This window comes from Excalfactoria chinensis, chromosome Z (assembly GCF_039878825.1).
Source record: "Excalfactoria chinensis isolate bCotChi1 chromosome Z, bCotChi1.hap2, whole genome shotgun sequence".
NCBI lineage: Eukaryota > Metazoa > Chordata > Aves > Galliformes > Phasianidae > Excalfactoria > Excalfactoria chinensis.
This window is the reverse complement of record NC_092857.1, coordinates 19754290-19779129: the sequence shown is the minus strand read 5'-3', so window position 1 is coordinate 19779129 and position 24840 is coordinate 19754290. Positions and strand designations below refer to the sequence as shown.

At 36.6% G+C, this 24840-nt stretch overlaps 1 protein-coding gene across 1 annotated transcript in view; it reads left to right on the top strand.

The window, feature by feature from the left end:
• The window catches only part of ADAMTS6 (ADAM metallopeptidase with thrombospondin type 1 motif 6), a 146468-nt gene that overhangs the window by 27966 nt on the left and 93662 nt on the right, over positions 1 to 24840 (top strand). The window lies entirely within an intron of this gene.

Here is a 24840-nt window from a genome sequence, read left to right as displayed (position 1 = left end):
TCTGGTTCCCATGAAATCCTGTCTCTGATTTTCATCCTACAGTTTCTTCTCCTATTAACAAGAAAGGCTTTGATTTCAAGAAGTAATTTGGATGCCTGTTATATTTGTTTGTTTCTTGCTTCCTTGACTCAAGTCCATTAAGTAATTTTCATCCTCGTTTGTTGTCCAGACTTCCTAGCTGTTTTACTGGAACTTCTTACAGTGACTTTAAGCCCTTGGCAGGAGGCTGTTTTCCTCTGTGTTATTTTAATGCAAAAACTTAAGATTATCTATTGACTTAATTTATTGGAGGCCACAGGTGTGTTTATTCTTCTGATAGACAGTTGAAAAACTCATATCTGCTGCCCTTAATTTCTTTCTGTGCAGGTATTTTAAATGTGAGGACCACAGTTTACAAGGAGAAACAATAAATTTCCCATGCCTCTTTATTCTCAGGGAATTGAAGAGGAGCAAGTAAAAAAATCCTAGTGCATTCAAAACAGTAGAATTGGTGGGATTGGAAACAAACTCTGAAATTTACTTGTGTTTAGATAGAGTAGTTTGGGGCAAGTGTGGTACTAGAAATGGTTCGCATAATAGGAGTATTTGTGCAGTACTTCTGTAGATGGTATGTTCTTTGTACTCTGTTTTGCACATCTGCTACTTTCCACTCATAAAATCACTTTTTTGACTGAAATATATAACTAATTCTACTGTACTTACATTCTTGCTTTTGTGTTACAAACATGTCGTTGCTCTTAATTATCCTAAGGAATGATCTATAGTATGGCTACCTGAAGACTGACAAAAGAGGAGTTGTGACTGAGAGATCCAGCATAACAACTGTGAAATATTATGGTGACACGCGTGTTCTTCCTCTTTTAGATACACTTGGGCATAAAGCCTTGCTTAGCTAAGATGGCAAGCCCTGCACATTTAAGAGGGAGGAACCATACACAAATATTTCAATGAAGAATTTTCTGTCTTCAGTTCCTGTGATTTGTACGTCATCTTGTGAGTTGGTGGGATTATGACAGAAAATTAAATTAGATAACACTGCCAATATAGAAAAACACAAGATGAATTAATGAAATCAGTTGGCATATTATCTAGTTCACGTTTCTGTGATAGTTACACACGTGCTTGTTGGATGGTGACTTTTTTTTGTTGGTTGTTTCATTCTCCTCTCTGTTTACAGAACAAGACCTGCAGCTCAATTCAAATATCCACTCTTGTCTATAAATTGATTTCAATTCTGGGTGGAGGATGTTACTGCAAATTGCGTTTTAACACTTATTAATGCTTTTTTTGTTGTTTGTTTGTTTTTTGTTGTGTTTGTTTGTTTGTTTTAGCTGAAAAAAGTTAGACAGTGAGTTTGAGAGAACTCACTTGAAATGCTAAGGTAACTAGAATGCAAATCTGAAAAATGCTTATTGCATTTGTATGTCAAACAGTGGGTCATTAGAAGCTAATTAAGAAGCATATTATGTGAGTGGATTGTTTTCTAATCACTAAAAAGGTTGTTAATCTGTGGTATCATTGGTTGCTTTAAAGATTATGGTTAGTTGAAGATATGTATTCTGATCTAGTTTATAAAGTTTGTGTCTCTGTGAGTGGAAGCTTGGAAAAGATGTAATGTATGCCCAGAGTTTGCCTAATCCTTTCCAGATGGGCAAAATGTGTTTTATTTAATTCCAAATCCAGAAGAGTGACCAGTATCATGGAGTAAAACTTCTGTGCTTTGACTGGAGACTTGAAGTCTGAAAGCTGTTTTTTTTGTTTTTTTTGTTTTTTTTTTTTTAGCAAATGCATTGAAATATTTGCTGTCGAGTAAAGAGACAGGTTATGTTCACCTATCTCAAGTTAAGGCAGAAATTTTGAGTTTAATCTCACACACTTAAGATGTGCGTAATGAGTGAAACTGGTCACAAACCTAATGATTTCCTGAACTGGAAAACTTGAATATATAGCAGCATATACACCAGCATGAAACGTGAGCGGTGCAACTCATTCCTGCCCCTGGTGAAAGGCTTTCTGTAAATGAGGCATAATTAAAAATGCATTTAAATGAATCCATAAAATACCAAACTGCATTTTCTGTTGTTGGTAATGGTATATTAATGTTTGCTGTAGTTTAGAAATAAATGTTGTCCTTTTACACACCCACCTTACAACAGAAGAAAAAAATCAATGAAAAATTCTTTTGTATGCTGTGTTTTTTTTTTTCCTCTTCAGGCATTTACCTTCTTAGTTGCACAAAGGGTCATAAAACTACTCAAATGATAGTTTTTCCAGGAAATGTTTGGTGGTAATAGTTTGGGATATCTGTTAGAACACTCAGTTACTGCTTGGCCAGATATCTGAGGAAGGGCTTTCTAGCAGTTTGAAATGTCATATTTTGCCTTCTTTTATTTAGAGAACATAGAGACTTTTAAAAATCTTCTCATTTTAATTTTTTTATTACTAGTCTGATTAGAATCCTAGCTTTCCCCTTCCCTTCCCCCTGCGTAAGTACAATATCAGAGCTGGTATTTTCACTATTTACAGTGACTGGCAGAATAATAGATATGCGAGTGACTAGCTGTGCTTCTCATTCTTAACAATCCAGAAAAACATATTAGGCCAGTTTTTACCCTGGATTTTTACCAATGTTGGAGTTCGTCTGCAAAAGTGTTGCAAAAGTCCGTCTCTCGCTGCACATGAATATATTCTACATTTTCATGTTTTCTTCAGATTTTAAATGTTGGTCTCAACTATTAGCTCAAGTTTATTACTACGTTTTATTAGATTGCTTCTGTATGGGAACACATTGAAAACATTTGTCTTTAATTAAGGCACAGGTTGTAAATTAATTCTTTTAGTGACAACATCATATCCATTTAACTTCAGTATTCAGTGTTCTTCAGTTTCTACTAGTTTACGCAGATCTGGCCTAACAAAGGGCACGATTATTTATACATTGAGGTCAGTGGCAGAATGCCCAATTTTTCAGTAGGATCTGGATAGGATTTCAATCTGAGTTCATAGCCTTTTCATTTTAATTATGCAAATACTCTTACCGTAAAGTGAGCATTTCTTTGTCCCTGCTGCTTAACTTTTTCAAATATTCAACAACTTTAAAATCTGTACCTGGAGTTATGTATCTGAGTATGTTAACCATTTCAGAATTAGTGGTGGTATTCTCTCTAAGCACACGTTTGTTTCTGTTAATTTCGCTGCTTTTCTAAGCACCCACTATGAATGGAAGTAGATCACTTCCTAATTAATTTTTAGTATATCCAGCGTGTTAGAAGTATTTTCCAAAGTGAATTGGTTAGTTGGTGCTAAAAGTTGATTCTGAAATCAACCTGCTAAACAATAGATGAAATTTTGTTTTGAACTCAAATAATATTTTTAATGATAAGAAAATTGTTGAAGAAAATAAGTCACATTGGTTTGCATGCACTATTCAGAATGAATATTGTCTGTATTATTCTCTCAGTTATCTTTGCAACTAACACTTGCTGTTTTTAAAATTAGTTTCATAGTCTATTGTATAAACTAAATATTGAGGTTATAGTTGCTGCTAAGCACAAACACTGAGATAATCAAGCAAAATGAAATTCTGGTCAAACCATTTATTTTGCAGTACTGTGTGAATGAGCAGGGATCTGGCCAACTGTAAAGAACTATATATGAAACCATAAACATGCTTAATGACTAGCAGGAATTGTATGTATTCACTATTCCAAGTGCTGTATTCCAGTGTTTCCTACCATTGTTTTCTGTACTCTTCTGTTGCTTTCATATTGTCTTATTATCAGCAGATGAAACCATAATACTTCCTCTCTGGAAGCATTCAAGGCCAGGTTGGATTGGGCTTTGAACAACCTGGGAGATGGGAGGTATCCCTGCCTATAGCGGGAGGTTGGAACTATACAATCTTAAAGGTCTCTTCCACCCCAAACCTTTCTATGATTTGGTAACACATGAAAGTATTCCAAATGGGAACATCCTTATCAAATGTAGACCTCTCTGCTTTCTCATGCTTTTTCATTTACTTCTTTCTTTTGCTTTTCATTTTTATGTGTCTTCATTTGATGTATGCCTCTTTTATTCTATTTCCTTCGACGCTTTCCTCCGTCGTACATAGTGGCTTCTCTGTCTCAAGTGGGGAAACGTGTCCTAGCCCAGGAGCTGACAGGAGAGGGTTGACCTCTTCTCCTGCTTAACCAGTGATAGAACTAGAGGGGATGGCCTCAGGTTGCATCAGGGGAGTGTTTCAGGTTGGGTCAGGTGCTAGATAGAATGTGCTGCTCAGGGGGGTGATGGAATCACTGACCCTGGAGGTGCTGAAGAAACATTTAGATGTACTGAGAATCACAATTTATTGGGAAATGGTGGTAGGTGGACAGCTGGGCTGGATGATCTTGGAGATCTTTTCCAACCTATGATTCTGTGACAGTAAAGTCAATTTGTACAACTGTCACAGAGTGGTAAAAGTTAAAGCTTTTAGAGGAAGAAGTTACGTATTGTAAAGGAACAAGAATTTCAAGAAAATTAATGTTGGACAGAAGTTTCCTAGAGACAGTATTTTAGTCTCCAGGTGTGGTTTTATGCTAAATACTTTTACGTGCTGAGAACAGAGAGTATTAATTGTCCAAGCTAACCTTCACTGCCTTAGTGTGAATAACCTTGTGCATTTAGATTTTGTTGCTCAATATCTGAAGTTCCATATGTGTTTTGGAAACTTGCATACCTTTTGACCTGCAGCAGGGATTCTGTGAAAATAGAGAACTAACATAATGCTATATTTTAAACTGGTGTAAATATGGAACAAAAACTAACTTAAACAGTTAACTTTGTTTTGTAGTTTTCATACAGCGTGGAGTTGGGTGTAGCTTTTAGGTGGTGAGAGGAATACAATGTAAATCAAATGAAGTCAGAGGAAGTATGTTCTGTAGTTTGTTACCATCAGTGTTGGTCATAGGGTGCAGTGGAAGGCTCTGTCTCAGAGAGAATTACTTTGAATTATTTTTAATGGCCCTTGAAGAATATTTAACTGGCTTAAACTCTAATGAATACATCACGATTCATAGAAACTCAAAATTGTATCAAAATAGTAAATGAAGAGATATAAGTAGGTGAATGCATGTTTCTGAGAGCATAATTGATACATATGGCAGTGATGCTGAACACTAATGAAGCTGATCAAGAATTTCAACATACAGTTGTCTTAGCTTAAGTGATGATTGATCACTTTTTTAAAAAACAAAAAACAAAAAACAAACAAAAAAACAAAACTGGTAGTGTCTTTTAAGCAACTTTGTATAGTATAGCGAGTCAAAATGTTCCATTTGTCATAGTGATGAACAGACTAATGTTAAATGCTTTGGGATAGCACTGCATTGATCTCTGTTATGAATATGCACATAAACTTTCAGTCACAGCGATTTCTTCAGGCAGGAACTGAATATACAAAGTGTTTTCAGGTGAAAGTATGCAGTGGTAAGCTTGCATTCCTTCAGATGGAGAGGAGATATTTCTTTTCAGTATGTAATGGCTTAAGATTAAGCTTCAGTGCTCATTGTGCCACAGTATGAAATGCTGCTTGGTGAGACTACTTAAAATTGCCAGAAACTCACAATTTATTATATGTAGCACTCTTATTTCCATATATTAGATGTATTTCCTTGTGTGGAATGATGAAATTACAGTGGCTCTGAGCATTTTAAACATAGAGAACGTATTCTAAAATGTTTATAATTGTTAAATAATACACCTGGTGTACTGAGGGGCTTCATGAGCTACAATAGGTTTTGATCCTCATTAGCCAAGTCCAAAAGTTTTTTGCTGTCACAGTAATATGTAATTTTATTTTCGTTTACCTATGACCCCTCTATGCTTAATCTCTGATTAAGTGGTTCTACTTAGCAGATTGTCAGGAAGAATAGTTAGTGTGGCTGCAGTCTGCATTTTGATCTATAAATTAAAATCTCATGTTTATGCCATATGTCTTAAATATCAACTTCACTTTACATAATTATGAAAACAACAAGTAAAAAAAGAATTGCAAGAGTATATCATAAGGAAGGGCAATAGAGGACAAAATACTTTCTTATTCTTGCTCACTGGTGATAATTACTGGATTTAGTATATGTGAAGGAGAAGAAGGAACACAGCAAGTTAGTCTCTGTGTTGGAGCCAACACACAAAACTTTTTTTTTTTTTTTTTTTTTTTTTTTTTTTTTTTTTTCCCCCTCCATACTTTAAAACAGATGAACAAATAAGTTCTATGGATTCCTCAAGCCCAGAACACCAGTAGCACATTTGAAAACTTTCATATACTTAAAACTTCTTTTAGTATCAAAGCTTTATTTTTGAAGTATATTTGTTCTGTCCTTGTTTTTCCTGCCATGCTAATGCTGTGATTTCAGTTCCAAGTCATACAACCTTAGTAGCAATAGGAAGAAAAATAAGAACATTAATGGTATTTTCTCCAAGCCTGTAAATTATTTTTACTTTCTCAGTGATCTTATCTCAAGCTATGCCATTTGCTGAAGGTCACTGTTGTTGACCTACTTAAATGTTACAAAGTGTTCAGTTTTCTGTTTCTGTTATCCTTGAGGTGCGGGTGCATCTCTCCTCCTCTGCTTTATGTTAGAGATTGTTTTTCCACTCTCATCTCCAGGTGTCTGTTGCAGCTGTATGGAGGTATTTTCTGTGAGGTAGTCTGAAGCAATGTTTTGTGCTACAGTTGATTCAGATGTATTCTATTTTTGAAAATACGTCATCTGTAGAAATAGAACAATCCATTGTTAAACAGTTACTTTAAGTGACGGATTCATAGCAATGTAAAATAAAGGAATGCTTTTTCTAAATAAATTTAAAAAATAATAGATGCTTAATAAGTAGTACTTAATTTCGAAGACATCTGTTACCATATGATGTCAAACTAACAAACCAACAGTGTTCATAAAGACCTCTGGACAGTTTATTTAGTTCCTGTGCTACTCTGTTTTCCTGTAAATTCTTTGGCTGTGAGTACTCATGTTCCACTGTTAGGGGTTTTTCCCATTGAAAACTGTTCCCATAGAGTATTCTATATAGGAGGTTCCATCTTTCAGTTGTTAGTCTATTATCCTCATGTTTGGAAATGCTAATGTCCCTAGGTTGAATGTAATTAGAAATTGTGCTCTTTGTAAAGCTCGTTTGGAGGGAAAGCATTTTCATACTGTCATGGTTTTATGATTTTTGGTCACTGGTATTCTGCATCATAACATCATGTAGTACACTGGGAGTTAAAGTGTTAATTTTTATAATCAGTTGTTAATTATGTCCAAACCAGCCTATAAGCTGTTGACACATACTAAGACAACACGCAGTTCTTATTGTGAATCTATTTCATGCAAGTGTGTAATCTTTTAATTTTATGTGTTTGTAAATTAATGCTTTGACACTTGTAAATAGCAAGTACATGATGGAATTCAGTGGTGTGTTTTGTCAGAGGTGACACTTCAATATAATGGACTTGGGATAAGTCTGTTCCGAAAAATATTCTTTTAGCGTTACTGTGTCAGTATATAATTCCTTCTTCCTTACAACAAAGTACTTGTTCCATGACATTAGAGTTTCTGTTGTGTAAAATGTTGAGATTTCAGTAGATGAAGTAGTTAAAATGTAAGATGCTAGTTTAAAAACGATTAGTATAAATTAAGGAACAAAAATTAAAAATCTATTTTTTGTCTGATATCACAACATGAAGTGGCAATTTAGTGTAATATTTTGTGAAGAGGACTTATAGAAGCACAGCAGAGCTAAGGCCATGACTGTGTCATGCATGATAGGCTGGTGCAGCTCCACTGACACAAGAACAAAATTGAATTGAAAACTTGACTGCAGTAGTAACTTGTATATAAATTATTGCTTACAGGATCATATACTTTATTTGAAGGTGTTTATTTCTTGAATGTTGGGCATGTAAGCTTGAAGGATATAGGTGAAGAGAATGTTTCTTACTAAATGATTTGGGATACTTTTCACTTAACACTTTTTGGATGAACACTATTCTAATTTAGTATTTCAAAATACAGCATTCTCTTACAGTTCTGTATCTTCAAGTCACTGCTGTTGTTTCATACTGATTTTTATGTCCTTTACATAGAAAGTTCCATGTCATACTGATCCAGTCACTCTTGGCAAAATCTTTCTCAGCTATGAAGGAAAAGAATTTGAGATTAGAAGTTTGTGAATATATAGTAGTTGTTTTGTTCTGTTAATTTGTATTTCTCTAGTCACCAAACCAGATTATATAGTATATACTCAAGCAGTTTAAGGAACTGTATGTAGTGTGGAAACTACACCACGAGGCTGCACCTCGATTACTGTGTCCAGTTTTGGGCCCCTCACTGCAAGAAAGATGTTGAGGCCCTGGAACGTGTTCAAAGAAGGGCAACAAAGCTGGTGAGGGGTCTGGAGCACAGGCTGTATGAGGAGAGGCTGAAGGAGTGAGAATGTTCAGCCTGGAGAAGAGGAGGCTCAGGGGAGACCTTATTGCTCTATAATAACTTCCTGAAGAAGGTTGTAGTGAGCTGGGGGTCGGCCTCTTCTCTTGTGTCATTAGTGATAGGGCTAGAGGGAATAGCTTCAAGGAGATGCAAGCTGGACATTAGGAAATATTACTTTTCAGAAAGGGTGGTCAGGCACTGGAATGGACTGCCCAGAGAGGTGGTGGAGTCATCAACCCTGGGGGTATTCAGGGAATGACTGGATGTTGTGTTGAGGGACATGGTTTAGCGGGAGCTGTTGGTGATAGGTGAACAGTTGGACTAGACGATCTTTTAGGTCTTCTCCAACCTTGGTGATTCTATGAACATTGCAATACTTCTGTGGACCTTTAAAACAATCTGCCTTTTTCTAATTTAATTATATTTAAATAGAAATGCTTCATCTGTTGTGATCAGCTCCCAGTTGGAAAGATGTTGTTAATTACTCTTTCTTGTACATGTTTACATAGCACTGAAGTACCACTAGCACTGCAGTTCTAGACTTGCTGCCTGGGGTAACTCTGTGTGGTATGGCTATGACCTCTCCATTAATAAAATATCATGCTACCTCCTCTTTCTTCAGTTGCCCTGGGTTGAGACAGACCATTTTCTTAATGACCTAGGCCAACCCTCCATTTACTTAGCCTACTAGTTATTTTGCTATAACTTCTTTTACTTAAACAATATAAAGAGATTCCCTTGCATGTGACTAACTTATAATTAATAATAAAAAAAAAATCTCCACTACCGCTTGCTGAAAGATCTGAAGTAACAAGAGTTTTCTCATAATTGCCAAAGAGACATTTGCATGCTAAGAAAGAATGATTGAGGTGGAGGTAAATCCTGCTATCCTTGCTGTGGTAGCTTTGTTTTTCAATTTTCTGTTCCTGATATCTTTAGGACTGGCATCCAAGTTGTTTGCAAGCCCTGAATGATTGTCTGGGATGGATGCTGCACTGGTGTAGAGATATATATTGCTGTTACCTTGAATCCCTTGAACCATCTCCAGCAATTTAGCCTTGAGCTGAGCACCTCTGCACACTGTATAAACAATACTACAAAGAATTATTACTACTATCTAGTGTGTGCTCAAGTGTATTATCTTGATATACTATGCTTTGTTTTCTGCTTCTTTGGAATATCTAGACAACCTGGGTTTTGAAGATGAGAGCAAAGGATATGTTTGGGTGTGTGAGCTTTTCTGCATGGAGGGAGAAAGTCATACCATGGTCAGTGCAGAATGGGAAGAAATGGTGTTTGTCTGCCAATACAAAGACAGAAAAGTTCATAACTCTACTGATATCTAATTTTTATGTACATCTCTGTGCATTTGGACAATGGATCTAGAAGTATCCTATCTATTATTGGCAAGTAACTGTATTTAAGCACCTACCAAATTCTCTTTAAATTTTCTTAAGATTGCCACTTCTTTGCCCTTCGTCACAGTGTGCACTGCTGTCAGGAATTATTTCAGTTTTATATGTGCAAACTGAGTTTTAGGGAATTTCTGTATTTTCATGATCATATAGATTCTCTTGTGTACTGTGAGGCATTATTTTATAGTTGCTCAAAACCCAAAATGTTGATAGTCTCCTACTCCAAGCATCTATCTATTTTCCCCAAATAGTTACCAAGTAATTTCCTGTTACATGTGGTGAGGTCAAAACTAGACTGCCAGCTCATATTTGCTTCATATTTTTAAACACAGTTTTTTGGAGGAGACTTCAGAAGTAAGGTCAGATGTTTCTGAAGGTTTGCTCTCCACAAATGAAATCTTTACAAAGAAAACTGACTTTCTAAAGCTTTCTAAAGTAGCCATCTTAAAACTGCTGTTGAATATTCTTCAATAAGCTGTCACCTGTATGTATTTGAATGTGTTTTGCTACTAAGACAGAAAAATGTGAGGCGATTGAAACATGTGAAAGAGATGGAAGGAGCAGGACTGGAAAGGGAATGCTATACCAGTACTGCAAAAGTCTTTGTGCAGCTTTTAAGTTCAGCAGGGGTTCCAGTAAGGCATATTTCTATTCCTTTTTCTATGTTATCTTAGTAGTAAATAGATTAGAGTTTCTCAGCCAAGCTTTTAGGAATAAAGGATCCCTACACCATACTTAAAATAAATAAATGAAATAAATTCTTGAGTGTTTTCACATCCATTGAACTCACTGAAAGTTGCTTGGGGATAAGCACATTTGAAGCATATTTCAGCTTTTTAAAACAGAAATGTGGACAGCTTTATACTTTGAGTTACTTATCCTCAGAAGCACTGTTGGCAGGTAGGAAAGTAAGACTGTTATTCTGTCAAATATGCAATAGTTGAACTTGTCAAGTCCAACAATGAGATTTGCGATTGGGGCATGCCAGAGATGCTAGTATGAGGTTATATGTAAGTTTTGTATTCAACCAATTGCTCATATTTTCTGTGGAAGGCAGACTATCTGCAAGGAAGGACAGTCCATATGAAATAACTGTTTTATAAATGTGTACAAAGATGTAGAACATACATAATGGACAAGTTTCTACTTCTCCTTTCTCTCCCTCCCCAGACCTCCTTTTCTCCACCTCCTCTGTTCTTTTGCTTGTTCACTTTTAGGCATGGCATGGTTATAGGTTTGATATTAACAGATTGGAGCATTTGCTGACAAAATGTCACCAATTTTTCTGTCTATCTTCTTAAAAGTAAATAGTATCTTTATAAACATCAGAGGAAGAGATATTCTTTTTAGAACTTGTACGATAGGATAGTTTTCTGTCTTAAAGTGCAGAGTAGGGATTTGTTTTCAAACACCCAGAACCAATAATAAAAAAAGAATCTCAAGATACATACTGTTTTTCTGAGTGTATGACACAAGGTACATTCGGTGGGTTATGTAGATTTACTTTTTTTACTTTTCCTTGACCACTGTATGTATTTCTAGAAGTGTGGTTTATCTGCTCTGTTTTATTTCTCCCAAAAGGTACATCTTTTGTGTTGATTATCAATGAATCAAGTAAACCAATATATTCAGTAATGGATTCAAGTTTTTCTTTTCTAAATGTTGTGTCTTCCAACATTGTTAAACTCATATTCCAGAATCTTTTTTTATAGGTGGGGAGGAGGGGAGAGGAGAAGTGAAGAACAAATGCGTTCTTTTCCAGATGCAATTTGGTGCATAATTTTGAGCATATTCATGTTTTGATGTCTGACAGTGAAAGACTGTAGAGAGGCAACATATTTGGAAAGTTACATCCTCCTTTAGAAACTAAAGCTCTTAAATTACATCGGAACAGAAGCGTCTGAAACTTTTTGGAAATAATTTAGGCTTAAGTATTATTAGTCTAGAAATAGACTCACTATCATGTTACATAAACTGGGTTAACATTTTATTATAAAAAGGGATTACATTTTCAGTGGGATAGAAAACTCTTTAAATGTCACTTTGAACTTGCTTTTTCTGTTTCCTGGGAAATACGTGCTATGTTAGTTGTATTATAATTAATTTGTTGACTCAGTAGGTGGCACTCTTCCCTCTGAGTCACCAAAATGCCATCTGTACTTGAGGTTTGCTTTTTTTGGAAAAGAGTATAGAATAGATCCTGTCTACTTCTGCTCACTGGAACATCAGTTGTGATATTCTAACAAAGTCTGTGTTAAAGAATTATGCTCCTGCTTCTCAGCCTTGGTTATTACTGCTGTTAGAATAATGATGATGATGATGATGATGATTATTATTATTATTTTTTTTTTTAAATTCTGAACTGTTGTTGTTTTAGACTTAAAATTCCCAGCTTTGAAGGTGGTAGTGTTTGAACAGGTCTGCTATATTATGTTTCTTGTGCTTGAATATTAATAATTCTGCAACAAATTTTATTTTTATGATTGTGCCCTACTAGCAATTTCTAGCTTTCACAGAATCACAGAATTGTAGGGGTTGGAAGGGACCTCTAGAGATCATCGAGTCCAACCCCCCTGCCAAAGCAGGCTCCCTACACCACGTCACACAGGTAGGCGTCCAGGCGGGTCTTGAATATCTCCAGAGAAGGAGATTCCACCACCTCCCTGGGCAGCCTGTTCCAGTGCTCCGTCACCCTCACCGTAAAGAAGTTCTTGCGCACATTCGTGCGGAACTTCCTATGCTGAAGTTTCAGCCCATTTCCCCCAGTCCTGTCCCCACGCACTACTGAAAAGAGACCAGCCTCGCCGCTATGGCTCCCACACCTCAGGTATTTATAAACCTGGATCAAGTCCCCTCTCAGCCTTCTTTTCTCAAGGCTAAACAGACCCAGTTCCCTAAGTCTCTCCTCACAGGGGAGATGCTCCAGGCCCTTCACCATCTTTGTGGCCCTCCGCTGGACTCTTTCCAAGAGATCTCTGTCTTTTTTGTACTGGGGAGCCCAGAACTGGACACAGTTGAGGCCTCACCAAGGCAGAGTAGAGGGGGAGGATCACCTCCCTCGACCTGCTGGCCTTACTCTTTTTAATGCACCCCAGTATGCCATTGGCCTTTTTGGCTACAAGGGCACACTGCTGGCTCATGGCCAACCTGTCGTCCACCAGGACGCCCAGGTCCCTCTCAGCAGAGGTCCTATCTAGCAGGTCTTCCCCCAGCCTTTACTGGTGCATGCAATTATTTCTTCCTAGGTGCAAGACTCTACACTTGCTTTTGTTAAACCTCATCCGGTTTCTTACTGCCCAGCTCTCCAGCTTGTCCAGGTCTCGCTGAATGGCAGCACAGCCTGCAGGCGTGTCAGCCAATCCTCCCAACTTCGTGTCATCAGCAAACTTGCTGAGGGTGGTCACTATCCCCTCATCAAGGTCATTGGTTGCTTTGTTGCATTGGAGTTTGAGTTGTAAACTGTGCTGCTGTCCCTCCCCAGGATCATTTCTTCCTGCCATAGGGTCCGATTCTACCACTATAGACAAATACAAATCAACAGTAGACCACTTAAGTGTAAGCATATGCTCAATCTTTAAATACATGTCCATGTGTGTGTTACTGAAAAGTATTTGAAAGTGAAATTTTACTGCCAGAATGGCTTAGACGCAAAGTTCCAGTTCTGAGCATCAGTACTTTTGACTATGCCATGTCTATGTCCTCAGAACCCATAATAACAAGAGGAACTGGGCTTTGCTATGTGTCTTTGATTATTCTTACTACTTACACCAGAGGCATAGAATTTATATGAGCCACTCATTTGTACACCATGTGCTTCTTGTTTTGGCTTTTTTTACTCAGTGGATTGTGCTAATCAAGTTTTTACTGGTTTTATGCAGCCTGTAATTGAAAAACAAAGTCACACAACCTTCATACCTTTTCTTATTTCCATCTAATTATGGATTGAAATAAGTACTTCAGTTTGAAATCTCCCTTTCATGAAATACAGGTCATTCTGCTGATTTGAAAAATATATATATTTTTTTTTATTTTATTTTTTTGAATTTGAAGTGATACTAATATTCATCTAAAGTGTCACTTTATTTTTTGTGAAGGAAAAAAAAAAGTGGGGAAATCCATCTTAAGCTTTCTGTAATATTCAGAATTACCCTAATGTGGAAAACAAAGTTAAAATGTTGAGCTATTCTTCTTAAAATTATTATGTACTCTTTAAAGAAGAGAATATGTGAGTTCTCCTCTTTCAACTAATCAGCTGATACAAAAGGAAGTTCTCTTTTAGCTTTCCAGTCAGAATGCAACTTAGGATTCTCAGTACATCCCAGTAATGTTTTGTGGCCCTTTGGTTCAGTGATATCTCACTCATTAATATATATAGCTGTCTTGCTAAAATATCAGTTTTCAGTGCTCTCAGGTTTAATGATCTCTGGTCTGTGATACACTGATAATCACTAGGCAGTGTATCCTCCCAGAGTGTGCCCCTTAAATACAGTAGTACTACATCTTACAGGCTCTTTCCAACCTTGTGATTCTGTGATTTCGTGTTGTTCTCCAAACTGGATGGTATACAACCTATTTTTCTAGATTTTTAGATTCTTTTTTGACACTTTCAGACTTCTAGATTTTTCTTCTGCTAGAAAAGAAACAGCTGTCAAATTTCTTAAAGGAGTCTCATTGTGACTTGAAATAAATGCAGACGACACCAAGTTGGGAGGAAGTGTTGATCTGCCAGAGGGGAGAAAGGCACTAAAGAGGGACCTGGATAGACTGGATCAATGGGCCAGGGTAAACTGTATGAGTTTCAACAGGAGCAAGTGTCAGGTCCTGGCATTTTGGTCACAAGCCCAGGAAACTCTACAGGTTTGAGGAGGAGTGACTGGAAAGCTGCCTGACAAAAAAGGGATCTTGGTGTGCTGATGGACAGTTGGCTGAATATGAGCCAGCAGCGTGCCAAGGTGGCCAAGAGGGAAGGGCAGATGAGAGGAAACATTATTGGTCTCTTTAATACCTGTAAGATGATTGCAGAGGCACTGTTGGTCTCTTCTCTCTGGTGACAGGTGACAGGATGAGGAAAAATGGCCTCAAGTTGCACCAGGGTAAGTTTAGTTTGGATATCAGGAAAAGCTTGTTTACAGAAAGGATTGTTAAGCACTGGAATAGGCTGCCCAGGAAGGTGGTCGAGTCACCATCCCTGGGTGTGTTTAAAAACTGTTAGGATGTGGTGCTCAGGGACATGATTTAGTGGAGAGTTGTTAGAGATAGGGTACTGTGGTTAGGTCATGGTTGGACTTGGTGATCTTTAAGTTCTTTTCCAACCTGAGCAATTTTATGAATCTAATAGTAGTTACTTACTAATAATAGTTACTGTTTTGTACAAGCCTTACTGGTCCAATGGATAATGCTAAAAGTAGCCCCACAGATTAAGCCCATAACCATTTTGAACAGATTAAATTATAAACTGAGAAGCCTGATTTATATCAAGAAGTTACCTGTGGATAATGTAGATGAAAACTTCTGATCTGTTGTCATCTTAAAAATAGCACTGATACAGTAAGTTCTTAGCTACAAGCCACTTTTTTTTTTTTTTTTTTTTTTTTCTCTCTCTCCAGTGTAGTCACCACCATTAGCAATATCTTTCCCCTCTGTTGCCGTCTGTCGCATAGCTACAGAATCTAATGAAATATTGGTGGAAGGGCTCAACCTCTGTGGCCATGCTACAAACATCTGATTCTGATCAAAGAATAGAATCACAGAATCACTGATGTTGGGAAGGACCTCCAAGATGATCCAGTACAACTGTCCACATATCATGTCACTACACCATAGTACATCTGAATGATTTTTTAACACCTCCAGGGTCAGTGACTCAGCTGTCTCCCTAGGAATCCATTCAAGCTCCTGAATACTGTTTTGGAGAAGAAATTTTTTCTGATATTCAAACTGAACCTCTCATTGAAGTTCAGTTTGGTGCAACTTGAGGCCATTTCCTCTAGTCCTATAATTGATGTCATGGCTCAACATAACAAAGGAAGTGACAGTACTTCTGGAGAAACTCTTGTAGTCTAAAATTAGTCTAGAATTCTTGTAGTCTAGAAAGTCCAGAATTCACATCAGCTAGTTAGATTTATTCAAGAATGATGGAATTTAAGAGTTCTATTTCTAGTGGCTTTAGATTTTGCATTAAACTAAATAGAGTGTCAAACTATACCCTGAGCCCAGAGAGAAGGAAGAGTATTCAAACCACATTTATTGGTAAGGTTCTTTACAAAGTGAGATGTAAGCCACCTATGCACTACAAGTGTGTGTTTTGGTTGGCCTAAATGATTTTGGGGGGGGGTATACCTATTGATATACATGAAGTATTAGTGGTGCCAGGCAAATGTAAGAGAATGTATAATGGTTTAGACACATGAGCAACTTAATACAAAGTACTGTGAAGATAACATAAGTTAGTTTAGTCATATCTCTTAGATATACTCGGATAGCCCTTCATTTTCCACGAGCCCAAGGTAATGTAGCTATGATCTTGGGTAGAAGAGGTGCTTTAACACCGGAACTAGAAAGAGTTGTTTAGTAATAAGTTTATGGAGGGATGATGCTTCATGACCATCCAGTATGCTGCTGAAGTTGGATCTTTATTGTGTATACTTGTATTATTATGCTATGGAACTTGATGTTTTATAGAGCTGATCACATCCAGCTCCCAAGTGAACGTCGTACTTCACAGTATCACAGAATGACCTGGGATGGAAGGGACCTCAATGATCATGAAGTTCCAACCCCCCTGCCTGGCAGGGCCACCAAACTTCCACATTTACTAGATGCATCCACAGCCTCCCTGGGCAGCCTGTTCCAGGACCTCACCACTCTCCTAGTAAAGAACTTCCCCCTAACATCCACGTAAATCTACCCTCTTTCAACTTAAATCCATTTCCCCTTGTCCTGCTATTATCAGCCGTTTCGAAGAGTTTACTCCCCTCCTGGATATAGGTTCCCTTCAGGTACTGAAAGGTTGCAGTGAGGCCACTACTTCTTCTGACCTCTTAAGAAGATGTCTCTTGGAATAATTCCTACGCTGCATTTCTATGACTTTCACATTTTCTTCAGCCAGACCAATAGCAAATCTCTCATTTATTACTTTTAGCAGCTTGAAAAAGAGAGAACTAACTGAGTGGATAAATAGGGAAAAAGAAAGTACAGGTGGCTCACTACCTTGCACATTTAGCTGCAATGAAAAAATATCCTCCCCTTCTACTCTGCCCTACACAAGTTAATTATACTGTAGGGATGTAGGGATTGAATTTTGGATGGTCGTTGTGGAGCCAAGGACCATGTGGACTTCTGTGATCCTTGTTTTTTCTTTTTCAACTTGAAATATTATGATTCTCTTCTATTCTGTGCTTGTAAGATACTCATATTTCTCTCTATGGAAGTGTTAACACTATCATTGCCCTAGTACTTCTAGATTGTTTGCTTTCTGTTCATGCCACATATGTTTAATAACACCATGAAATTTTGACTAGGAAGATATGGTAATCCGTTCTTTGGAATGTTCATAGGGTACAAACAAATAATGAAGAACTAGTATTTTTAAATCCTAGGCTTTATATGTTTACACTATCACATCAATATCTGTACAAGAGAACTAAATCGTGGCTGGTAATTGTAGCTGCTGTTTCCCTCCTGCCTGAGCTCTGGACTACTGTTTTTTTTATACATGTTTTAGCATAATATTTTCTGCTGTGTTGCAGGATGCAACTAACCGTGCCTATGCAATTAATTTTGCTTATCTTTCCCAGACTTTTTTGCATTAGAACACCCTGAGGAGCGCTGCCTTACAAGCTGCTTGTTTTGCTCATAGTAAATGTTCTTTTGAACAGAGCTTTTACCCATCAGTTGCCCGACTGATTCCTGAATGTTTGGATACAAATAGTATTAACAGTGTGCTTGGATTAAGCAGCAGGAAATTTCTGCTCTCTAAACCAGCTTTAGGTAGTCACATACATGTAAATTTTGGAAAGGTACTCAGAATGTAATAGAGCTGTGGAATTCAGTTTTGAGGAACAGAATACAGTAGATTAAATATTATCTACAGTCTTGTGATTGGGCAAATCCTGAGTCTTTCAATAGTCTCTGAATAGTTATCAAGTTATGACTATCATTTGTGGATATTTATTGCTCATGGAGGTAGCTCTAATTATTCTGGTGCACCATTATGAATCGACAGTAGATTAGGAACTATTCCAGGAATAGAAAATCAAATGTGTAATGGAAAATAACTTTCTGGTTAGTTTTATTGCTTCATGGTGTCTAGCTTGCAAGCCTTGTGCCTGACTGTCATATTTGCTTTTCAGAATTCAACAATGCTGACTTTGACATAGAGATTATTCAGTGATAAGGTTGAGGAATCTTGGTGTTGAAAGGAACAAAAAAATCTAGTGTGGAATAGAGTTAATATACTTTGGAGTGGATGGATGGATTTATCCTAGGGTGGGCTAAGCCTCCCAGAAGGTCTGGAGCTCCTTGTGTGTAATATTTGACCTGTATGTATCTGAACTGCTGGCCTCAGTTTACTGATGACATACTTAAAGCATAAGCACAAAAGTTGGAGCAGGGTGTAAAGATGTAAAGAAGTGAGATAGATCTTTAGGCTGCTTGCCTAGGCTGAAAGTACTGATGCTGCCGTAACTGCTATGTTGGTGTTGTTGAAAGGGATTTTTATAACAGTGAGGTCCTCTTTGTAGACAAGCTAGCTGACAATTATTCAAGCCCTTTGTAAGCGTGAGCAGAGCCAGTCAATCTGCTCGTTTTAAAGCTGTGAAGAGAGTAGTCTGGTGGAACTTACGTTCATTGAGTAGTGCAGGAGAAAATACATGGAGTAGTTATACTAGCAAGCCTATATGTAGAATAGAAAACAGGAAGAAAAAACTTCTCATAAAAGACAAATCAAAGCAGAGTGGAGAGGGAAGTGACACCACTCTGGAATTGCAAGTGCCTGACTATTTCTTTAATGCTAGAGTTTTCTTAAAAAGCGTGATTTAGAAAATTATGAAGTTATCATTGTCAACTAAATGAATTTGTAGAATGTTCATTTATTTTATGATGGTGTGGTTAAACTGATGCTCTCCGACTTTGTAGTCATGTTTGTTCTACAAAAGAATTACAGCTAGAAGAAAACCAAAGAGACAGCCAGGAATTGTATCTATATTTTTACACTACCTAATTTTAATCAGTGAAATAACTTTAATAGGCAAAAAGACCATGACTGTGTCATGTCTGAACCAGTTACTGGTACTATTCAAGGGTTTTTTTTTTGTCATTCATTGGCCTGTTAAGAGGCTCTGTGTCTATCTGGGATACTAGACCAAAGGCTAACAGTTGCAGCATTTGTTGTTCTCTGCTTTCCCCTCTATTATTTGCTGCAGTAAGTTTTCAGTCTGGATGACTTTATACCCTCGAAAGTGCAAACAATGTACATTAAAACACGTAGTCACAAAGCTGAGTAAAGATGATTAAGAAGTCTAATTCTATTATTTATTTATTTTACAAGATTTTAAACCTTGTCCTTTGATTTTTGCAGTGATGTCTTTTTATCACTGAAATGGGTTTTTTGAAGTGGTGTGTAGGTCTCAAGTGAGAACTGTCTCAGGTTCATCTCATTTTTAGAACAATATTTTTTAAACTAACTCATAAATGAACCCCTTTTTTATGTAACTGCTGTGTTAGGTGATAACTCTTCTATATGCTCATGGTACAATAAAATATCACTGAAGATAAATACCTCTATTCAAATGTCTTTCACAAACTTTTGTTCTATGTATTTATCTTCCTGTAAATCAGATAATTAGAAATTAAAGTGATAATGTTTTTTCTAGCTCAGAAATTCTGTAACTGAGAATGTCATTTATCCACCAAACTTAAGTATCAGTAAAAAGTCCAACAGAGCCAGACTTTGGTTGTCTGTGGCATTTTTCAACACATGGAAAACTAATAATAGAAAAAGATATTTCTGTTGAGTGATGTGTAACATATATGTTATGCTTTTCCTTCCTTGGTTTAAATAGCTCTTTTTGGTTTGAGGTTTTTGAGGAAGAAGCCAAATAAGACGTGTACTTTATTTTAAGGCAGGATGCTGTTGTGGTGTACCACTTTCTGTAAGTCTAAGCATATAGTGTAGTAAATGTTTTAGAAAGAGATCAGCAAGCATTGTGTTCTATATGTGTATTACTGTTTGTAATCTGTGCAAGTGTAGTGAATGACCAAATTATCTTAAAAGTGGTAAACTACTGAGGAATTACAATGAAAAGTTTATTACAAAACTTGATCAGATGTTGGTATTGGGTTGTATAGCTGCTTTTCCACACACTAGCACTGGTGAAATTGTCTGCACTTCAAAAAAACAAAACAAAACTTTAAAAAAAAAAAAAAAAAAAGAGTATGTTGACATTCAAAGAACTCACTGCTTTTTTTTTTTTTCACTTCTGTTTTTTGAAATTTAGAAATGGGAGGTTGAATTGTTTCATGCTTCATTTCTCATACTTAAAGAATATTTTGTGGGTTGTTCTTGTTGGTTTGTTAAGTTCTTTTGAGTTGTTATTTGGTGGATACACTTTCAAGGTTAGTATATACTTCCAGTTAGTATATTACTGTGTCAGTGCTAACTTGGTTCAGATAGTCCATCTCTCTGGCACAGTGGAAGTTTCCATTAACAAACATCTGGTAATAACAGAGACTTTTCCTTTAGTGGGCAATTTCACATAATCCAGGTAGCATTATTGAAGGCACTGTTACCCTTCAGTTTATAGATAGAAGAAAGAAGAGGTAAATCATTTTGCTCCTGTATCTTTTACTGCTAATGCTACTGTTAAATCAACTGTATATGCTTCAAAGAGTTTACAAAACCCTAAGACTTAAAGGAGGGTGACAGAAAAGACCATATCATTGGAATATGATACTGTCCAGAGTCCAATTTATTTCTATGATTTAAGAGGAAAGAAAAGACTACAACATGGAAGAAATCTCTTCTGGGACAAAGGAACTCAATCCTACTGATAAAATCATCCCCTTTTTAACAACATCCCCTTGAAAAGTAATTGTCTAGTTTCTGGAAACATTAGGAGAGAAATAATTCAAAAACAAAGATGCAAATTCATCCTTTGAAGTTCCTTAAGCCACAGAAACAGCAGAGTGTATCAGGGAAAATTTTTACTGTGCTATCGTCTTAATAATCCCTGTGAGCACTCACAAATGACTACTGTTGGGGGGAAGGCAGATGAACTGTATAATGTAGTACAGTTATTCTCAAATTTTTACTTTGGAAAAAACTTCTGAGTCAAGCACTGAGCTTCAGTAGCTTTTAAAGAACTGCTTTTTTTTTTTTTTTTTTTTTTTTTTTTCCTCCCATGTAGCTTCTGGAATAAACTGCTTACTTTACTATGCTAGAGGTGGGCAGAGATACAGTTGAAATATTGTGAAGCTTTCTAGTTTTCAAGACCATGAACATCCCTCATTTTTAATAGAGGGAACACAGTTACACGGAACTTTGTGTGAATTTCATAGTTCCTCAGTTACATACACTTGGCCTTGCAAGCTGACAGGTTGCAAGGATCAGGAAGAATACTTTCTTCCTTCCCTGCAAGGTGCAGCTAGATGGGAAGGAAATTACTTTTTGCCTCTAATACAGCTTGGATTGATTGTAGCTGTAAATGAATTGTCTGAGAAGATGGAGCAGTACTTACAGTATTTACAAAGAACTCATCTTTCTTACATATTTAAGTGACCTACTCAGGCAGTCAGGATCATAATACTCATAAGATATGCAAAAGAGATTTTTCTGCACGTCAGCTTTGTAGATAACTGAAACTTCTTCAAGAGTTTATTCTGTAATCATAGATGAAATAAATATCACTGACAGTTTTCTTGGGCTTAGAACTGTTGACAACAAGTAAGCTGTTTTTCTCCAGAACAGAGGAGATGCATACATTTTGCATATTAATAATTGTGTCACTACCTTCTGAATTTTACCTGGAAATTCCCAATGTTAGTTGTCTTGTGTCAAATCTCTGCAGTACTGTGTTCATCTCTGGGGAGCACAAGAGGAACATGGAGCTGTTGGAGAAGGTCCAGAGGGTTGTGAAGTTAGAGTACCACTGCTATGAAGACAGGCACAGGGGGTCGGAGTTGTTCAAACTGGAGGAGGCTCTGAGGAGACATTATTGCAGCCTTTTAGTTCATGCAGGGGACCTAAAGATGGAGACTTTTTGCAAGGGTGTATATTGACAGGAGAAAGGTAATGGTTTTAAATTGAAAAAGGGTAGATTTAGATTAGACACAGGAAGAAATTCTTTACTTTGAGGGTGTGATGAGACACTGAAATGGGTTGTCCAGGGAAGCTCTGGGAGTGCTCTAATGTTGGAGGTGTTCAAGATCAGGTTAAAAGCATTTCCAGATAACTTTGTCTATTGGAAGGGCTGGAACTAAATTACCTTTAATTTTTTTTACTTAAACCACTCTGTGATTCTATGATCTTTCTTCGAAATTGAAAGTTTAGCATAATACTGTTCGGGTTTTGGGTTTTGATCTGTATAGTCCTCATTTGTGTTCCTGTTTTATCCTGAATCTCTTTCAGATATTATTCTTTAGTGAGAGGAATTGTTTTAGGTGTTTGTAGACTTGCTCTCTCTTCCACATCTTGCATGGAACTGAAATAAAAGAAGGAGCAAGAGTTTTCCTTCCAGAGGGAAGCTTTTTAGAGTCATGTAGTGAGTGTGACAACTCCCACAGTACGTAAGGACTGTGCATCTTACTGATTATGAGTTACTGGTGGAAAAAAGCCCCTCTATGTACTGTTTTCTTCAGTTAAGATTTGAAAGCAAGCAGTACGGACAAGAGCCGGCTAGGTTGATGGTCCTTTTATCTTCAAATTCTGTGAAAATACAAAAAAAAAAAAATATATATTGGGTCATGGTGGTTAAATGGATTCCTTGAAAATTCAAAACAAAGTGTTGGAAGTGGTGTAGAAACAACAACAAAAAAAGAAATTAGCTGGATTTTTTTTTGAATCATGAAGAGTAGCAGATGGCGGAATTGAACATTTCAGCATGTGAAAATGATACCAGCTTTAGAAAAAATTGCAAGCAGAAGCTAATGAAAGGGAAAAAAGAAAAATAAACAGCTTGAAGAGAATGGTGCAGGTGGACATTGGAAGCCTTGATTTTTTTTTTTTTCTTTTGAGACTGAAGAAGAGAATGTATGAGTGCTGCTTAGAAGACTAAATTATTGTGTATTAACTTTGATTAATTGGTTATTTGAATAGCTAATTAAAACATAATTAGAATAATGTTCCTGCCTGGGATTGTTCTTGCAAAAATATCTTATTGACTGGAAAAGAAAGTATCTTTGTTCATTTTATTTAATTATCCTAATTTAAGTTACATTATCATCAGTCTTTCTTATGAATGTTAAACTCTACATAATGCAGAATATTCACCATCTGCCACAATCAATTAGAAGGATTGGTCTTTGTTTTTCAAAAGTGTAAGAGAAACGAAGAATTTAATTCACATCTTTTTCTCCTATCAGCAGTATATTTTGAAACTTAATTGAATGTGAGGAAATACCTTCAGCTTTATACCTATGTGAGAGTAAACAGATGGAAGCTGCAAGGGTAAATTTTCGGCTCCACTGAAGTCAGTTACAGCTTTTTATTTGAGTGTAGTGGAACCGGCCTTCTTAAATACCCATTTTGTCTAAGGATGCGTGGTGTTAATTTTTTTTATTTTTTTTTTTCCCCCCAATTTTCATTTAATATTAAAAAGCATGAGAAGAACAGTAACTGCTCTGAATTGCACAAACTTTCTGGTGTTGATTTCCAAACTCCATTTAAGAGAATTCATGCAAATTTGGATTTCTTCATTAAAGAATTCTGATCCTTGTTTGCTTTGAGTAATCATTTTGCATGAACTTCAAAAGCATTAGGTTCGTACTCTGTCCTAAAAGAGTTGGTTTGTTTCTGTACAGATAGTAAGGGCAGAAAATATTCAAAAAAGTCTTTCTTTGTCATGCTTCAGCTTTGTAATATACAAAACCTATCTATATTCCGACACATTTTGTATAGAAATGCTGATTTGAGTACAGCCCTTTCCAGAAAAAGCAAATGGGACATCATTGAGGGCTTTATGTTGCATTTAAGATGACAGAGTTTGAACCACTTTGGTGAGATCAGTGCATATGGAAATCTGAGTTCAAAATTAAAGCTTAATCCAGCAAACTGATCCATGTTTAGTACCTTTAAAAATCCCAGGGACTCCATATGGTCACAGCAGTCTACATGCACAGAGAATTTACTGGATTTGGTCCAAATTTTAAGCTTTGTTATTTTGTCCATGGATTTAGCTTACAGACAGATATTAACTCTGTTAACTCTGAAAGGTATTTATCTCATGATCTGGCTTCTACATTATAACCTTTTTGAAAACAGCACTTATGTTACATTTAGCAGGAATGGCTGATGGTCTGGAGGTAGTATATATTTAGGTTAAAAATTAAAGCATAAAGATCTTTTTGTCTTTGTTTTCTCTTGCAATCCAAAATAATGGGACTTTTTCTGGAACACACTGCAAGGAAATCGGAATAAATCCTAGAAATTCAAAGGCATAATAAGAGTGTTCTCATGTCACTAGTCATACTATAGATTTGCTTACTCAAAATATGAAGTTGTCATTCATGAATTATGACTGTTGCAGGACACACTGTTATTATGATTAGCTAAGTCACTGAAGATGTTTGCATGTTAACTGCACAAAACCTTTGGTTTCTGTATTTGATGGATCATATCTAAAAGAAAGGATTTTTTTCCTTTAAATATGTAGTTTAGCTTTTGGCAGAAGTCTGTTTTTCGTTTTAGTTCATTGTAGTGTGCTCTTAAGACACGTATAATTACTGTAAGAAAAAGAGATGGGAAT